This window comes from Chroicocephalus ridibundus, chromosome 1 (assembly GCF_963924245.1).
Source record: "Chroicocephalus ridibundus chromosome 1, bChrRid1.1, whole genome shotgun sequence".
NCBI classification, from domain to species: domain Eukaryota; kingdom Metazoa; phylum Chordata; class Aves; order Charadriiformes; family Laridae; genus Chroicocephalus; species Chroicocephalus ridibundus.
In genome coordinates, this window is record NC_086284.1 from 102,173,398 (window position 1) to 102,194,093 (window position 20,696).

Genomic DNA, 20,696 nt, shown 5'->3' on the forward strand with positions numbered 1-20,696 from the left:
GGGGAGGGGGGGCTCGTACCCCTGACCGGTACCCGGCTGCCGGAGGGGGGTCCGGGGCACAGCCACGCGTGGGGCCGCGACACCCGCGGGCCATCCTTCACCAGATCGGCTGCACCGCCATTAATTCCCCCCCCAGCACTTTCCCATGTTGTTTTTGCGCTGGGTAAAAGGGCGAAAATATACCTGCATACACATACATATGTGTGTTCGTATCGTTTGTACACACGCATACGTATATATAGCACACGTTTACAAGATATAAACAAGTTATATGTATATTTTGCATATACATGACACGTGTGCATATGCATGTATATATACATGTACGCACATGAGTACATTTACAGAGGCACACGCACACATATATATTTATACATGGCCCCTCGCATTGGTGCCTGCGCGGTCGCGCTGCGGGGGAGGTGGCGGGCGCTACCGGGGGGGCCCCGCTGCCCTCCCCGCCGGTGCCCTGCCGGCAGCCGCTGCTCATCGGCCCCCGACGTGACTCTCCGCTGGCCGGCGGGACACCGATGACCGGGGCTTAACCCCGGGGCAGCCGAGGCGGCTCGCCGGCGGAAGGTGAAGAAATTCCCCGAGGGTCCGGGGTTTACCGGCGCCCCCGGGGCCCCTCCCTCCAGGCGGCCGAGACCCGGTGGCGGCCCCACGCACCCCGGCGTGGGCAGAGCCGGGCGACACGGCGCTCACGGGGCTGTAACCCCAGGGCTCGGGGCCACATTTGCAGAAGGTTGTCACAGCGGCCGCTAAAACAAACGCGATGCCCGCGTCCCTCCCCCCGCCTCCCCGCCACCATCATGTCCCGAGCGACAGGACCGCACCGTGCCCGGCCTGGCTTTGAGGCGGTCCCGACCCGACGGAAGCCCTTTGCGCTCCGAGGGTACCGCCGGGCTGCTGCGAGGGGCACAGGCGTGGGGACAAACACACGCACACGTACATACACCCGCCCCCACGGGAAACCGGCCCTGCCCCTTGCAAAAAGCCGTCCCGCGGGCCGGCTGCTCACGGACACGCGTGGCCCCATCGCCATCCCGGCTGTGCGCGGGGGGAGCTGGGCTGCAGAGGGGCGATTAAAGCAGCGAGGAGAAAACCCTCGGTGCGAAGAAAAGGAGGGACCAGGCAGAGCGGCGGGCAGAGCCTGGCGAGACGCGGCTCCACCACCGCGGACGCGAGGAGGGCGCCGAGGGGGGTGGGATCGCCCGTTTGCAAAACACAATGCACCGGTCCTTAATATTAATCCCCGGGAGAGGCCTGGCCGGCGGGCGAGTGTGTTTGCTTAAGCTCGCCCGCCCCTCTGTAATTATCCTATTACACCAGAAAGGGCCCGGCCCGGCGTTGTCGAGGGAAAGGCCACGCTCTTTAACCTCCCCGCCGCCGGCGGAGGCCCCGTCTCGGCGGGCGGGACTTGCGCGGCCCCCCGCGCCGGCACCGCTGCCCCGGCGCACCCCTCCCGAGCCGCCCCCGCCGGGGACGCGTCGCCCGGGGGAGCCGGTTTCCTCACCGCGCCCGGGGGACGGCGAGTAGGGAGGCTGGGGCGCCTTCTGCATCTGCTGCTTGAAACGTGGGGCGAGGAGAAGGAAGGCGGGGGGAGAAGCTGCGCCCCGACGGGCCCCAGGCCCTGCCCGCACGGTCTCTGGCACCGTCCCATCGCAAATCCGCCCCCCTCCCGGCTCAGGTACCCGGTACCGAGCCCGTCCCTTGGCCGGCGCGCCTGGGGGAAAAGGTTCTTTTGCGGGGAGCACATCGGGAACAGGGTTTCTGCCCCCGCCGGTGGGATTTAGGCTAGAGCTGCCTTCCAGGTCAAGGAAACCCGAGCGAAACGGTTACACAGGAGAGCCCGGGCGATGTGACCCGTTTTACCCCTCCTGCACAGCCCTTTTTACCCGCAAAACAGGAGCAGCCCCGTACGCCTCTGGCAGGGGTACCCCCCTCACGGCGACAGGCTTGGGGACGGCAGAGGTAGTCGGCGATTCAACCCGCCGCTGTATTTTTCTTCTTACGGACTCATGCTCCGGCTGGGACTTTTCGTCGAGCAAACCAAACCAAATAAATCTAGAAAAAAAAAAACAACAACAAAACAAACCCAACAAAACAAAAACAAACCACCAGTCGAAAAGAAACTTCAGCCTTTCGGGGAAAAATCTCAAAATTCAATACAATCTCCGCCCGCCGCCGAAACGGGATTCATTAGCAGAGGTAAAAAAAAAATATACGGGGAAAAATATTATATACATATATATATATACAAGCGGAAAAGTATCTGTATTTCAAGGCAGGTCCTAACGGGTTCGATACAACAAGCTCCGCGATCGCTAACCCCGAGAAGGAAACTGTACGGGACATTTCTGTGTCCTGTAAACAATATATAGGGACGAGCGATTTGGTCTCAAAGCAAAGCGAGAGGAGAGCACGTTACGTTTCTAACAAATTACGGTGGTTTGGAGAAACGGCACGTTTGCGAATGTTTGCGACATAATCCCGACAGAAAAAGAAATATCACGCTGCTGCAAGGGTGGCCCAAACCTATCGAGGTGGATTCGCAATATTCCGTTCGGTGGGTCCGAGGTGGCTGCAGGGACCTTCGGGGAACGGCTTCCCTCCGTCCGTTTTAATAAGAAACTCCACGCCAGGGAGGAAAATGAATAGGGAGACTAGATAAAACAATTAATTATTTAAATATTCAGATCATATTTTCACTGGTGCGATATTGTTGAATCATAAATTGGGCGCACTGTTATTTAACAACCCATTTCCTTGGTTCGAGAGGGAAACTCTTCAGCGGGCGGGAGGTGAAGGGAGAGCGGTTCTTCCTCAGGTGAGCTGTGCTGCAGGGGGATATTCCCCCTATTTTTCCCCCCAAGGGTTTAAACTAAAAATGGAAAATAAAGGGGAAAACACGGGGGGGGGGGCGGGCAAAAAACCAAACCAAAACCCTAAACACCACCCCACAAACAAACTCTATCGGCAGCTCCCCCGCCGCGAGTCGCGTATTGCCGGGCTGCAGCGCGCCGGGAGGCAGAGGGGCTTGCGCGGAGGGGCCGAGCCCTTGCGCGCCCCGCGGAAGGTGTGTGTGTGTGTGTTGGGGGGGGTTACGCGGGCGGGCGACCGCGGGGCATTTCCCCGCGGCCCGCCGCGGAGGGAGGCGTGTGGCGGGGACTACCGGGCGCGCAGCCCACGCGTGTCCGCGTGGGGCTGGGGACAAACCCCAGCGGCTTATTTTACGCCGGGGCGCGGAGGCGAGATGCCGGGGGAGGCGCTGACGAAGGGGAAGCTCAAACCGAGGGGTTTAAGACTTTTTTTTTTTTTGGTAATACTGAAGCGGGACCCCCCCTCCGGTGTGCGGTGGGGTAGGCAGCCCCGCCACCGATCCCCTCGGGCGGCAGGAACCGGGCGGCGGCGGCGGCCCCGGACGGGAACCAGGGGGGTTTCCAGGGGTGCTTCGGACGCGGTTTTTCCAGAAGTTGGCGTGTTTCGGCGGGGACGGTGGTGGGGAAGAGGGGCCCAGTGCCGTCCACTCCAGTCCGTGGAAGCGGTGCCGGTGCCACCCGGTCAGCTCTTGGTGACAGGCACCTTTGCAGGGCTGTGGCTTTGGTGTTCCACGCTCGTGTGGTTTTTCCCGTTTCTCGGTCTCGTACGCTCGTGTAAAGCAGGCAATGCTGAACGGGTCCGGGCTGGGGAAAACAGGGCTGTGGGGCCAAGCGCAGTGTGGGGCTTAACTTTTGTCTGATGTGCTTAGCTAACGTATTAACTGTGAGAAATACCACCGAGTTCCTCAGGAAAGAAAATATCATCAGATATTTTAACATTTACAGGCTGCAACATCAGCATTGGTATGAGCTCAAGAACTAGCAGCGCTTATCGTCCCCGGAGGAATCCCTTATATTTTTTTTTCCTGTAACTACTGTTCCCAAGTGTGGATGTATACACACACACGCTCACACACACAAATCCTATAAATGCTAATAAAACAGATTCCTCAGGATTTGTTTAACTTTCGCTGGCACCACAATCTTATATTGATATTCAATGGGGTTACTAGTGTGCATGAGGATTACTAGTTAAGCATAGACCGCAGGATCAACCTTCTAGCATGCCACTTGAACATGTCCTTACAAATAAGTAAGGTAGGAAACGTAAGCATTGACAATACGCTTAATTTGCACTGAATACTTGAAAGGAAAAAAGGAAGTTAAATCATGGTGCTAGAATTATTAAACTATGCAGAATTGAGGCCTCCGGTTGCAGGGGATCGTTTTCAGCTCTTTACTTGAAGCTGTGTTACTGCTATTGTCCAACCTTTGCTGGCCACATGGGACCACGTTTGGCAATCGGACAGAAAATTATTTCTACTGGGCATGAACTGGAAATATCCAGCTGGGGTGTGGATCCCATTTCTAATCAGAGTGGAGGGAAGGAAAACTCAACTCTCTTTCTCATTACACAGAAAGTATTTTTAGAGTTTGTCAAAAGCAACTTGAGTTAACCACCCAGAAAAATACCTGCTGTTTAAAAATGAAATAAGAGGATTTTTTTTCCCTTAGAACTAGTAAATTTGTGTATTTATTTTTTCTGTACATGATGTAGAAAAGGGTACACAGTGTATACAATGTACAGTGTCTGCACATAACATACAGTGATAATATAGGCATGCAGCACTGCAGGAGCTGTCAGAGTTGACGGACTGATCCAAATGGATGACATTTGCAAAAAATATGTCTAAGTTAAAAACACTGAATGCTCATGTTTGGGTCAGGTTTTCAATTTCAGTCTTCTAAGGAGAATAAAGTTATTTTGTTAAGGCCAAAGTCTTTTTTTTTTTTTTTTCCCAACTGGAACTGGAATTTGATGAATTTTCTAAAGTATTTTCATAAAACTCAGATAATTGATATTAATTATGATGTTCAAACTTTCATGGCCAGACATTTGCTTCTGCTAATATAAGCTGCAAACCATATTTCTTTTAACTATAGTAGATAGTTTAAAAGGTGAAATCTGTCCTTGGGAACAGGAGAGGGAATGTATCAATCATAGAGAGGAAGCTTCTAGGCTGAAGAAACAGGAAAAACCTAGTATGAAAAGCACACAGTGGAGCGTTTTTGCTCTGTTTGTCTGAAATCCTTTGAACATTATGAAAGTCAATGCAAGTATTTTTATTTACTTTTTTTTTAAAGTTATGTTCAGTGACTTGAACTGGTTTTCTCAGTGGCCCTCAGCTTATATGAATAGTGTGACTAATCTAGTGGAGATGAGTAATGGATCTGTGAGGAATAGAGGAATTCTGATGCAAAAACATCTCTCTTTTTTGGTGGTATTTTATGCTGCTTGGCATTCAATATATTATATAATGGCTGTCAGAAGAACTTTGGTAATACTTTATGGTAAAGTTTATAAATACTTTTGACATGATTTAGAAATGATGAATGGAAAGCGCTATTTATACATAATTATGTGATGTTTTACTATGTTCTAAGCACATTCATAAGCAAATGTATATGCTCTTGTTAATTATTGTACTTTTGGTTTGTTCTAACATCCTGATTCAATATTTTTGCATTTGTCCATGGAACACTCTGTAAGACATATAATGGCTTGTTTCTAAATAGGTATTTTACCATGCACAGGCAGAGAAATTTAAGTCAAGAACAAGCTATTCACATGGGACTTGGACTGTAGTTATTGCAAGGGAGAGCGGATGGAGAGGGGAAGCAGAGGTTCTAGTGAAGGTTGCTTTTATGGACTTAAGGCCTCGGCCCTGCAAATGAAAGTGTATCAGCCAACTCTCCAAGCCATTAGCTTAAATATGATTAAGACTCGAATACTTACAGCAGTGCAGCCTCAGCAAATCACAACAAAGCACTGAGAAGAGTGGGAAGAGGCGATCCGTCTCCTCGCTAGTGTGGTCGTGCTGATTGGGAAGGTTTGGCATGGGGATGCAAAAAGAGAGGATGCAGAAGCTCAGCTCTTGGGGAAATGGTGATGCGGTTTCAATGGACGTGATCCCTTTTGGTTCAACAGACAGATCAGAAAACAGCCTCACACCATGGTGTCTTGTTTGAAATGTGTTGCATGTCTTCCATCCTTCATCCTTGTAGAGTCAAGGCTTTGGAAGTGTGTAAGGAGGCCACGTGAGCTGACTTCACCAAAGGCAGAATGCAAGAGGTGTCCCTCATCTCTGCTCATGTCTTTCCAATATAAAAACAGACAGCTGTTTTCTTCTGGTTGCCATGAGCTTCCCCAGTAGCATCAAGATTGAGAAGTTATGCCATTTGGACAGTACTCGCCACAATGTAATTACATTTGATGCTGAAACATTTCAAAAACATCCTGCATGGGCACACAAGGCATTCGCTTGTATCAGTAACTCACCCCTCAACAAACTCCCACCAGCAGGTTTTGCAGCTGAACTGCTCGGCAGTCAGCACATGTATCTGAAAATGTAGCTACCCTCAGTGCAGGAACTTACTGCTATTTCTCATTATTTTTTCCAGCTTTGGGTATAACTTAGCACGCCTTTTGCCTTTTGTCAGGGTTCCTATCACCAAGGTTTCCATGCTTTTATTACGGGAACTTGGGATATGTTGGATCTTAACAGAACAAAGATGACACAAGTTCAGTCTCTGTTAACATCAGAAAGATACTCAGAAGATACTGCCCTCTAAAATGATCTGTTTGACCTTTAGACACTGATCCTGAAATTTGATCCCCAAGACCCACCAATACCAAAGAATTAGACACTGGATGCCATTTGAATGTGCTCTCAGTTTCGGAGCTCAAGGCCAGATCCAGAAAGGGACTCAGGAAGAATGCAGATGCTGAAGTCTAAAATGGGAAGGCTGAACACTTCCACTCGGTTGCTGGCTAATTATGGACATATCTAAAGGCCAATTTTCATCATTTCATCTTCCCAGACACAGCCCCACTCAGCCTCAGCAGGGCAGAGCTAGCATGGTACCTAATGCAGACGTAGGAAGCAAGTATTTCTCTGCTTCTCTCCTTCCATCTGTGCCCAAGACAGTTGATGAATACAGTGTGACAATGTTCTGCAACCTTCTTCCTCTCCATAATCAACAGCAGAAAATGCCCTGATTTTATACACGAGATAGATCGGTCAGATATGATGGTGAAAATCCAGATTCAATTCCCTCCTTTCAACAAAGGGATTGAACCACAGGCCTCTTGCCTATGAAGAGTATGTTCAAGGTATCAGACCTTGTCCACTTGAGTGTGTGTGCAGGCTACTCTCCTACTGAATTGATTTAATTGTGCATAGAAGAATCAAGATTTACTGGGGAAGGGACAAACTTTTGATGTCTTTTCAAAAGGTTTTTTGTATGTTTATTTGTTTTAAATGTATATCGTTTGGGAGCAGACATTGCACACAAATGCCTGAAAAGTCTTTGGAACAGGATGAGATGCAGGCCTCCCTTTGCCCAGCCAACCGCTCTGCCAAGCAGGCTAGGGTCATATTCTCTTTTTTCCCCTTTCCTTTAGTTTTTCTAGGCTGAGCAGCCTGGTGTTAACAGGAGCGACTGTGAGTCTCAGCCCTGTTTATATCCTGCTGTTGTTGAAAAGATGGAGACAGAAGTTTGAACTTCCTCAAAGGCAATTGAACTTCCCACTTGTTTTGTTAATGCAGGACCACGGTGTGTTGTGGCAGGAAGATGAGGAAAACAGGTGTTCTGCTCCCAGAACTTATAGCCTAAAGTGTTTTCTTTTCTATAGTGTTTTCTTTTGCTTTTTCCTCTTAAAAACCCAAACTCAAATAGTCCCTGTGACGCCCCCCCCACCCCCCCTAAAAAAAAGAAAAAAGAAAATAGAAAAAAAGAAAAAGGAAAAGGTTAGACAAAAATCCAAGTCAGGGAACCTAATGATGAGGAAGATGTCTAAGCCTGAGGTAAGAAGGCGGCTGTAAGAACCAGCCTGCTCCCTTAGCATCTCTCTCATGGCTAGATTACGTGTTTCACTGCTCAGCTTTTTTATGCATTCTCTTTGGAAAAGTTCAACCCCACAGCAGTTTAGGTAGCTAACACTGAATTTGAAAATGATGCTAGGATATGGATTATTTCTAAGGAGCTGCAACATGTGACTTTGTGTCTTCAAAGTAATTTTTTTTAAATTATATTTTCCTATCTAAGAAACGCAAGAGAAATCTATTTTCACATTGCTATAGAGCAAGAGCAACATATGAAATTATTCTGCTGTTTTCTGGTGTTACTTATAAGAGTTTCCAAACATTCTTGAGATCATCTGTTCTCATACAACAATCTCCATACAATCAGCCTCAGCCAAATAAAATTCTTGGGCTTAAGTCTCTCAAATGGTGGACACCACACTGCAATGGAAAGAAAGACACCCCTTCCACCTCTCCTTCCCCCCAGACCTGTGTAGAATTTGCTTGCAGAAATGCAGTGTATTTCTTTTCTGAGAGAAGAAAACAGCAAATTCCCTCCATCAACAGAAACTGGTATATACTGTTGTCTTCAAACACACTTTTTATGACTTGAATGGTTTCAGAAAGTCTTTTATCTCTTTCTTCACCTCCTGCTATTCGATATAGAAGTCAAATTCTGAATGTGCTTTTCTCCTATTTCCTCCCTTTTTGAACTCAGAGCCTTTTCTGTATTAATTCTTTTCCCCCAAGCTTTCTCTACTTCAGGATTTCTCCAGCACTGGAGACATGCTATTAGCATATCTTGGGAAACCTTCCTGCAGTGGGGATTGGCAGACAACTGTTTACCCTGAATAGATTGCAAGTATCGGACAGTGCAAATACTCACAGTGGGATTGATTACACCGATGTCTCTAACCCTCTGAACACATGCAGCGTGGACTAGATAGTTCAAAAAACCAGAGAGGATCTTAGGCTGAGCTGAATATTTGTGCAATTAATACAAGACAAATATTCTCCCAACTGCCTACCCAGTGCTTTAGCGACCGTTAGAGACCCATTGCTGAGGAAGTTTGTACTCTAATTCCATAAACATATGGGATTTCAGGCAGGTCAGTAGGATAGACTTTAAACCAAGACATATAAAAGCAAAGTGAGGGGAAATAGGAGCATGAAGAACACAGAGAATATTATTTATCATGAATGCCTGAGAGAATCAGCTAGAGAGCTGAAATGAATTTAGAGGGAGATAAAGCTGACAGATAAATCTTAGGCAAATCTAAGATGAGAGAACAGCATGATTGGAGAAATAAAATAGATGTGGTGATGATAGCTGCTAGAAGAGGAGTGAAGCTCTGCAGAAGTTCAAACCCATTTTCAATAAGATGTTTTATCTCCAGGGATTACTCAACCAGAAACTACAGCTCCTCTGAGATTTGTCCCAACACCAGTAAAAATGCACAAGTCTGATACTGCAAACAGGGTTCCTGTGAAGAGGCTAAACTCCTCATGAATCAACATCATGGTCTTCAGTATTAACATGGCTTTCAGTCAGTGGAGGCTTTTTCAAATGATGTAATGTTTGTAACTTGATATCCTGCTCCTTAATCCTAGCGAGGACAGAGATGTTGTGGAACCAGGCCATACTGGGACGATCTTTGCTTCTCTATGAGCTTTTGGTTCAATGGATTAGTAATTTCTTAGGTTCAGTACCTAGGACACATAACGTGTCTCAAGAGCCTGATACTTACTATTTAGTGAAATCAGACTCGATGCTGAAATATTAAAGAGGAGAACTTCAACCCTGCCTACCTCTGTTCTGCTCCACCACAGATATACACTTTCAGTTTTGATGTCCTCTATTTTTGCAAACTAAATGAAAAAAATATTCAGACTGTTCGTGTATACACAACTATATATGCATATGCTAAATGTAGGACTTTTGATAACTTGATTTTAACAATAAGACAAGTTAAGTAAAGAGATTCAACTCAAAACTTTAAATTTCCTGGCGTTTGACAGATTAAATCAAATCCTTAAGGCCGTTTTACTGTAGTTTTTTTCTGCATAAGTGTGTGATTTATGTCCTCTTTTTATTGCATGAACCTTTGTCTCAGTACTATTTGATTTAGTCTACTAATGGCTCTCAGCTGATTTTATTTTAGTATCTGCAAATTTTTGCACACAAATCTAGACAAGGGCAGTGCAGGAGTAAATTAAAGTGTGTAATTTAGTGAAAAAGCAAGTTAGAAAGGGAACAAGGTTTTAACTGTTGATCCAAAACAGCTCTGCATGTAAACAATGGATCCTTGGTGTTTACTGTATACTATCTATCTAAATACAAGGATTACTGTTTCCTCTGGTGTAGCAACAGGCTGGTGGTTCTCACTAGTAGCTGTTATTAGTAGCAATGACACATTAATTGAACTTCACTGCTTCCAGGTGTGTGGCACACTCCGGGGTCACCCAGTGCACTACAGTTTCATGTGTATTCAATTACTGTAGCGTTATGAAGGAATGCAACATGTCATGCATTAAAACGTCAATTACCACTTTTTATGGGACAGAGGGTAAAATAAACCAATCAGCTTTTCCTAGTGTTGGTTTTGTCTGCTTGGTTGCTGTAAGCATCCAATGAAGCATGCCTTTATCCCTTAACTCACCTGTGCAACCAGAAGAGAGACATGTTTTTAGAAATTACCATTCACTGATAGAAATGGTTAGATTACTTGTGTATAAACGAGTGGCTTGGATGGATCATGTGGTGTTGTTATTAGTGACACATCATAGAATCATAGTTTGGGCTGGAAGGGACCTTTAAAGGTCATCTAGTCCAACCCACCTGCAATGAACAGGGATATCTTCAACTAGATCAGGTTGCTCAGAGCCCTGTCCAACCTGACCTTGAATGCTTCCAGGGATGGGGCATCCTGTTATGAACGAATCAATAACGGTCCATCTCAGTGGTTTGGTGCGAGACACTCCTTAAGGTCATGGGCACAAACTCTCAAGTGTTTTCAGGGTCACAAAACATCTGACACTCTGCCCTCCATCCGAGTTAGCAATAGCATCTTTGCTGGAGCACATCCAGTGGAGCTTCATAGGTCTTTCCAGCCCTTTTTACAGTGTAAATGTTCACCCCACGGACACCCTAGGAAATGTCCCCCTCTGAAGAGAAATGCCTTCTCTTATCAAGGTGTTTGTTCTCCCCAAGAAGGTCTCTTTCCTGCTGCTTCTTCAGATGTGGTGGTGTTGGTGTGAAATCACTTGAAATTCAGTCTTTTGGATTAGATGGGAGGTGGAATCTTTTGAAGCAAATTTTAGCTAAAGGAGATGTAATAAAAAATATCCTTGCAATATTTTTATTGGAGAATATTTTCACATCTCTGATTATGTTCCATGAAATTTTAATGCTCGTGGTCTTTTCTGGTAAAATATTTTTAAGAACTCTTTTAAAATTATTTGTTGGCCTTGAAGTTGAGTTCAAGAAGTGAATGATTACCAAGCCACATGGGCTGTGTCATGGTCAGCTGAATATTTATCAGCGGCATTTTACTGTGTTGTTGCTTAAGCCTTACATTAGTAAGATTTGCATACATATCCATAACAACCAAGATAAATACATTACTAAATGAAGGTAGAGATTTATTTAGAATTTAAATTGTGGAGCTTTTTAGTCTGTTTCCGTGGACCTTCCTGACCTTGGAAACTGGCAGGGGTAGAAACTTCTGCAGTGCTGGTAAGGACACAGTACCAAATTCCTATATCAATAACATCCTGAAGGAACATCGTAACTGCTCCTAACTAGATCTTTTAAAAGCTATTGTAAACTACGAATTAAGAGAGTGAACCTCTTATATGGAAGCCTGAGAACAGTGGAAAATAACGTGGTCTAAAGTCATCCCGCATTCATGCCTGATATGTTTTGTACCCCGTTAAATTTCAATTGAATATGTTTCCTACAACTACAGGAGGTTTTACCAGTGATATTAAAAGTCATTTGGAAAGGTATCAGGCTGGGATCAGAAACATGCAGCAGACCCAAGGCTAAGAATAAGAACTGAATCTGAATGCCTTTGTTTCCCCATTTCTGTGCTGGAAATGTACTGTGAGAAAGTATAATCCCAGGGAGGTTCCTTCTCTGTCATATCAAAGGCTTGTGGTATTCGACTGCACGATGTAGAGTTCAACCTAGGAATAAGACAGTTTTTACTAAGGAATATGATTAAGTTCTCGTAACTCGATGCCTTTAAAATTAACTTGAGTGCCATGTTGATTCAAAAGCCCCAAGTCTTATTTCTACCTCTTCAAATTTCATACCACTCCCATGAGGCTAAACACGGACATGTCACATAAGTGGCATCCTCTGGCCTGGGAGATCTCCTGATGGGATTTAGGGACGTCTCTGAGAAAGAGAAGAAAAAATCATAATGACCCCTTCTGATCTTAAAACCTATGAAATTGTTCCAGATCATGCAGGAAGATGCTTACAAAGTTCAAAAAGCACTCATTTTCCAGTCCCCTTTTTTAGCCTTAATCACATACAATACCTATTTGCCTACTGGGAGACAGTATATATATGATAAATAAATACATCTTGCCAATTTTAAGCCAAAAAATGTTTAAAAGACCCCCAAACACACTAACAGTTCTTTAAGTCTCCCAGTGTCAGAAACAAATTTATTTTAATGGGTTCTTCAGAAGAATGCAGACGCCTGAAGACTTGTGTAAATCCTTTCTGTTGTGAGCAACCTTTTGAAAGATATAATGATAAACACACACTCACAATATAAAAAAATATCTCTACACATACATATGTATATAAATACACTTATGAACGGTTATGCAGAACATTAAGTTGCACATCATTACTTTAGAAACAGCATAAATGGCTCTTTCTGATCTCTGTGTTTGTGAAAAAATCCCAAACCCCTCAACAAATTCTAGATCACACAGCATTTAAAAACGAAAGTGCAAAATATGGACTGTGACCATGTCTTATTTATAAATATGTGCTATAAAAAGCCAGAATGTACACTTTCTTTTTAAATTCAATACACAAGGGGATATTGTTTTAAGTAAACATTCAAAGTAGCTCCCTTGAAAGATTAATTCTTAAAATGAAGAATAATACAGATAATTTGAATAGCGCCATTGAAAGGAAGGCGGTTCTGAAGCAGCCTTTGGCTTTGCACAGTTGTGCTGAATTCTTTGATGCAATTATTTAGTGCTGGCACGGATGATATGGCACAACACATTGCCCTGGGGAGTAGCAGAAGACAGATAAACCTCTATGGAGAATGTTCATGCCCTCTTACTTTAGGTGTTTAGCCTAGACAGTTAGGAGCATGGATACCCAGTACGAGCCATCAAGAGCGAAATGCTTGATTCCTCAGAGCAAATACATCAGGGATTTTGCCTGGGCTTCCATCTTAGTCCCTCTAAAATAGATACCTCTCAAAGGATGAGACTCTCTCCCCCCAGTGAAGTCTCGCCATCTCATTTCACTCACTTCAGCAGAGAAGTTTTTCTGCTCCATTAAATATCTATTCTGTCATTGTGTTTTGGGAGAAGACCATCCATCCATTAAGAACCAGGCATGGGCAATTTGGACGAGAAATGGTAATGTATTTTGTACTCTGTTGACTGAGGCCTCCATGCCGGCAGAATATTCCTAATTTTAAGTGGTCTCACTGACTGTTGGGACTGCTGACATGATTAAAATTAAGCGCAGGTTTCAGTCCCTTCCTGAATCAAAGTTTAAATGAGATTCGAAATGGTTGCTTGACTTTACATCACATTAACATTAGCAATTTCCTGGCTATTGTTTTTCTTCCCCCACAGTGGTGACTTTTCCAAAATAGATCCCTCATCTGACTGTAAAGGTAAATGAAAATCAGGCCCATTAAATTTACTGTCTGTAAAACACTAATGCCTAACAAAGAGTATCTTTACATTTAGATGGCATTTTTATCCTGAGGAATCTCAAATCACTCTATAAACTCTGACCTTGATCCTAAAGTCACTTACATACGTGAGCAACTTTATATTGCATATCGAACAGGATTACACACAAAAGTTAAACTACCCATAAGTTTAAGTGTTTGCATATTGGAGACCTTACTGTATAAGTGTCACTCTGTACAGCTGTTATTATGATTGTAGTTTATGCACAAGCAATTAATATGCTCCAATTCAGTCAGGTTTCAGAAATGCATGGTGTTTACCATATAACAAATAATGTTTCTTGTCCGCATCCTCACAGCTGTTGCCTTTGTCCTTTTAAAGGAAAGCAAGTAATTCTAGCATTTATTGGCAACTGTCACAAAAAAAAAAGTGTTAATGAAAATCAGTACTGCAAGCAACATAAACTGGGCATCATTTAGCATTTTTTCACATTATATTCTCAAATATTGTGAATGCCAGATTAAAATTCACTAAGCACGTGATGACGTCTGGTTGTTTTGCCAGATTTCATAGTCCTATTATGTTAACTAATCTGATGAAAAGGTAAGTTGACCAAGTTCATAACAATAACACTCATAACTATAACTGCTATAAATTCTCCTTGACTGCAGACTCTACTTAATATTCAGGCAAAGCATTCTGATTTAGAAAGAAGCTTCTCTCAGGATGTCCTCGATAATTTTTTTTTTTTTGAGTTTTATGCCATTCATCACCCTCTTGTCCTTATCTTATAAATAAACTACTAAACAACCCACCCTCTTTTTTGAATTCCAGGTTATATGAGCACAGGATTTAAAATAATATCTTGTATCAGAAGGCTGAGTCTTTTTTGTTGCAGACACTTATGTTATGCAGTCTTTTCACAGGCTGACCGTGCTGCAGCTTAAATGCAGCCAGGTAACTTTTTAGCTCAGTTGCAATGCCCCGGTCCTTTTGCCAGGAAACGCCTATCACCTTCCAGGTACAAGGTGACAGCATATTTACATGGGACACAGTGGTTCTTATATGCCAGGCTCAGAGGGAATTGCCTGTAGGCTGCTACTTAAATAAACCTTTAAGGGACAGATTTCTATATACTGTCTTCAGCGTCCTTTCGAATTAGTAAAGTATCACAACATCGTACCCATCTGTTAAAAGTCCTGAACATGCAGTAAAATACTTGTTGACGTACTCAAAAGAAGTGTCCTGATGAAGGTCGACTTAATCGTTTCAAAGCCAGGTATAAAAGACAGATTCTTCTCTCTTATTTCTTTCATTCATCTTGACACTTGACAATCCTGCCTCTGCTGGGGTCAGCATGGGATTTGCTGTTTTACTCTTGTTGGACAACATTGCTCACGGTGGGAAAGATTCTGAGATTAGCAACTGCCTTTGAAAAACAAATGCCCTTCCCTCCCTCTCCTTCACTAGGTCAGTCGGTCTTTTGTTCCGTTCCACATATAACCAAAACAATGTGACAATAGCAGAAAATATTCTTTATCAAATGTTTGTCTTCTAGAAATCCAGTGGAGTAGAATTTGGTCATTATTTAACTTGCATAACTTAGGATGCAATGAACAGCAAGGACACTCATACTTTTATTTCACTAAGCAGTTTAAAAAAATCTGTTTTCACCCAAGAGAAAATATTGGATGCTATTGTAATGCCTCTATTTTCTTCAGCAGAAGAAATAATTTGTCCGAGTCATCCAGATAAAGTGTCTTCTTCATTTTCCTTATATTACATATAATTTCACACACTACATAAAATACACTCGTATACCTGGAGGGCTCCGTCTGTATTTAGGACTGATACATGTGCTAGATGTTGATTATTCTACTCAAGCACTTCTCATTATTCTATTTAAGTACTGATCACTCAGCATGGTCCGAAGATAAGATAAAAATCAGCTTTATTTCTTATTCTGAGAAAAGCTGACATCAGGATCAATAAATCCTGACAGAAGCTATTAACATTTTAATGAGTTACTCAATAATATTCTAAAGATGTGCTGGCAAGTCAAGCCTCCTTTGATTAAGGACAAATTTCTTAGACTACTGTAAATATATATTTCAAGGTCCAGAATGCAAAGCTGTCACTTATCAATCAAGAAAAAAGGGCAAAAGTCATGACTAAGAAGCTAAGGAAGGGGCTGTCCACATGATTATAATGATTACTGTACATGATGGAACTTTTTAAGATGCCATACATCTTAACCAAACACTGCCAAATATTAGTCGTGGGGTTGTGTGTTTGGTTGTCATACAATTGAAGAAGCGTCCACGACTTCCTCCTACAACGTACAGAAACCCCACAATGTTGGGAGCAGTCGGACATGTCTATACATGGTTGAATGGAACAGCAAATATGGGCAGTGAGCCAGGTGAATGGGAAAGCAAGTGTCTGTGCAAACTCTGCTGAGCCTCAGGAAAAAGGCACAAGGGGCCAACAGGGTGAAATATACCTGTCTAAGGGCAAAATTTGCCCTTTAGACTGCACGATTTAATTGCACTAACATGGATCTGGATTTGACCTGAGGAGGGATGTTACCTGACATAGTGTTAAACGTTGCAATAAATCTGTTGTCAGGATCATGCTATTGAACATAATGCCAATAGTTTACAGGAAAATCCTGGCTGAGTTGCCATGCTTACAGAATATTGACTTGAGCGCAACATTTTAATAAACAAATATGAGTCTTTGAACACAAAGTCAGACGTGACTTTTCTAATGGAGGCAGTCCAATAGAATCCAAAGTACTGCAATAAAGCTGGGCACAGCAAAGGGCTGTAGGGGATCTCCATCAAGGCATAGGAGAAAGCTGGGTAGGTCACATAAAATCACATTAACAAGTCTTCCCCATAAATATGAACATATGAAAACAAGAATCATGAAACCCGCCAAAAAGTAACTTGTGTTATTAGATAAGCCCCTTTGTGGGCCTGCCTTACTCACAATGAAAGCATTCATTGATTTCAGTAGGAGGTATTGCTCTGAACAGGAGATGAAACTCTCATCAAAATACAAAAGTAAAAGGCTGCAAACACAGAAAGGGCAGCAAAATGCTCTCAAATATTTTGTGCCATTGACAGTGAACTCCTTGAAGATGGCTCATGATGTTCTAAAACCTGCGTTTCTAGTTTATAATGCAAGAAATATGCATTTAGATGAAGACTCAGAGTTGTCTCACCCAGTGTGGAGAATTGATGCTTTATAATGACGAGAACTTCCTGTAAAAGAGAACAAGGAAAGGGAAGAAAAGTGAAAAAAGGAACAAAAAATTTGAATATGCTTCCAGTTCTACACTAGATTCTCTCTTTTACAATTGCCCCTATCTATGCGTTTAAAATGCTACTATATGAAAATGCGCTATCGATTCATCTCTTGATAACTTCTCACAGGCATCCTGCTCAGAAATGAGGAGCGCTAGGACTTCAGAAACAAGCAGCTCATGCGACCGTTGAGTAAATCGAATGCTGTCACACTGCAGAGGGAAATATTCCAGATTTCTTCTCTTCATGTTTTCTATGTATATTATATATAATGTGTGTGCATGTGCATAAACAAAACAGAAGAGATTCCAGGATTCCAGGAGCAAACTGAATAACGTTGGTATTCATAAAAACATTCAACAACTGAGGCTTTGTTGCAATCAAGTTGCTGTTGGCACTCACTAATAGACATGACATTTATTTACCTCTCTGACGGCCTCAGTGCCTCATGACATAAAACAGCATTTATGGGACTAAGCCTTGAAAACAAAACCTCAAGGAGAGTCATGAATGCCACTTCAGTATATTGGGCAGGTGGCAAAAGGATGGATGTCACCCAAACCCATTGATATGCTCCCATTTTTTCTTTATTTTTTGAAACTTTGGTCAGGCATTCATGGCACATAAATATCAACAGTCACGAATAACTCCATGTACAGCTGTATTTTTTTTAATTACTGTCTTGACTGAAAGGATTGTCTTACAGTCTATGCATGGATAGTACCGAAGATTTGTTTTGTGAAGAAGAATGTGTCGTGAAGACTGCTTACTCTTTTTTTCTATTGAAGTTCTTGCACTGAATGGGGTCATCCATGTCATCCAAAGGCGAGGACCCAGTCGATGTACATGTAGAGACTGGGTAATATAAAGTTCCTCCCCACATAATTTTTTAGGTGTATAAAGTCTTCGAGACCCCTAAATCCCTTCTTCGGCTAATGGTCAGAATGGCTGCAATCCCTACAGAGCTGAGCAAGTTGAGTTCAGGCCCTTCCTAGGAGCTACTGAATAATTTTATCCAGTGCAGATGTCATGTATAATGTATAAGGAAGCCTAAGAGCTGGGCTAAGTCCTTGTCTCTGCCTTCCCACGTGAGGAGCCCATGCACCTGATTAGAGCATCACGGTCCTTCTTAACACAATGACTCCTGAAGGCTTTTTGTGTGTGTCTGACCGGACAAACAGAGGAGTGCCCAGACTCACCAGCAGCTCTGTCACCAGGGTACCGTCTTGCCAGAGTCTTGAACAACCTGTGTCCTGAGAAGTGCTTTAGCCGCTGAATTAGAAGACAAAAGGTTATTGTGATGACCGCAACCGCTTGCTCTTTTTTAGCCTGTATGATAATAGAGGAGAGTGACCTCTTGCTACGTTGTTGAAAGGAACAACAGCCTGGGTTAAGAGCCTGAGCTCCAAAAGAAGCAAAATGCATGACATGCATCTCTTTAAAGCATTCTTCTCTAGCTGATTTGTGCGGCTCCCTGGCTCAGCAAGTGGGCTACAGCGAGTCCCATACAGCACACAGGGGAGCCAGGCACGTAACCAGGGCCAGGCCTGAGACACGAGGCAGGGGAGACAAGAACATCTGCATCCCTCTGTGGACCTAATCTCAAGGCCCGACTCAGGTGTCGTTCGAGACACGCGGGTTAGATTCAGTTTTGATGCAAATGGATTCTGGTGACTTCACTGTAGCTGCACAGATATGAATAAGATCTCGCTTTCCCTCACAGCTACATGGGTTCTTGTGAAAGGCATGTTTTTCAAAAACATCTCATTCTCTTCTGGGGGACTTTCAAAGGAGATGAATCAGAATCTTCCTCTCAATTTTTTTGAAGTTCTCTCAGTCAGATAGGTCTAATTTATCTATTAAAAGTAAATAAAAAAAAGTAATTGGAAATGAAAAAAACAATTCCTATTGATGTTAACAGACCTTTTATAAAGGATTTTGAAGCTCTGAAATATTTAACAGATTATTATGTTTATTTCTGTTTTTTTTTTCCTAGATATTCTTTACAGTTTTTTTCTCTTGTTCATTCAAACTTTCCTTCACAGATGCTGCTTTCTGTATCTCCAGTTATTGACATTTTTGTTTTCTGAATTCCCTCTGACTCCCTCTGTGGTGGAGGGGATGGATCACCTCCCTACCCTGCAGACTTAGCTCCTGTCCAGCCCCTGGATGGCATTCACCCTTAGCAGTGTCCCACAGCTCATCTAATGACCTACTATAACAACTAGGTCTGTTCTTAGAGAGCTGCCATCTATCACCTTGTTCCCTGTCCTGTGCCTGTGCCTGCATAGCACTCATTCTCACTGAATTAAATATTTTTAAATGCTGTTTCTCAGTTTCGCAGCCATCACGTAGAGTTTGATTTCATTCTTTCACCTTTTACAGGTCTTCCCAAACTGGAGTCATCTGCAAACGTGATTAGTACATTCTTTATTTAACATCCAAGTCAGTAACGAAAATACTAGTGCCAGATCCCAGGACAGACTGCTGTAAACCACGCTTGGCACAGCCTCCCATGCCGTTAGTGACCAGTGACAACTACTGCCCAAGTATACCGCTCCAAACACCTTTGCATGCACCTCATAAGAGCCCTTACTATGTTTTCTCCTTTTCCAGTACATCAATGGTCTTCCCCACGTGTCCTCTGACAATAACTTTCCCATTCTGTTCTGTGGTCTTCCTTTTGCTACTCGTCTAGCAAGTAGCACCCCCACGGCCTACCACCCACTACCCACACCCTCTCTGCCAAGTTTGGAGTTGGAAGGGGAATTTCCCTCCCAGTGACTGGACTGGCCAGGATCATCTCTCCTCTGCTCTCAACAACATGAAGCATTTTTGTACAATGTCGCGGGAGTTAGGAGACATTTTGTGCTATTGCAGGGTCCTGGGGCAGAGGCAGTATGCTTGATCCTCTTCTGCCCTCTTCCTGCGGCACAGAAATAACTGTGAGGTTTTGGCAAGGGGATCTGGACTTTTTTACAGCATTTCGGGCAAAGTTCAATGACTTAAGGTTGGTGCATTGAATCGATGCTCTGTGTACTCTTTCAGAGTGGACATCTGTTGGAGGACAGGGAACAAAACGATTCTTTCCTGCTGGTGTTCCTCTGCATTAGTTATTCTTGGTGCCCCATGTGAACTACATTCATTTTATGCGTTGGCCTCCCTGATTTGCTCATACTGTGTTTCTGTGAATTACCTGATTTAGTTTCTAACTTCTGTACACTCTCTTATTATGTTTGAGGCCCATGAAAAGAACTCACAATGTAGCCATTTTGGTCTTTTCTACATCATTTTCCCATTCCTTTCACAATAAGATAATTTGCTGATGGGTTTGTAACACCATTTCCTTAAGAATCCTTTCCACTCCTTTGAACCAATTTCCTGGGAGATCAGTCCTACAAAGTCTCTGACTTCTCTGAAGTACATTTTCCTGAATGAGTTCGTGGTTTCTATTTTGTTGCCCTTCCTTCTCCTTGATTTTAAGCTCTGTCATTTCAGCCATCCTTACTCAAGTTAACTTCTGTGTGAATCAGTTCCTCCTCTGCAGTTAGAATTGCATCAGAAAAAGATTCCTCTCT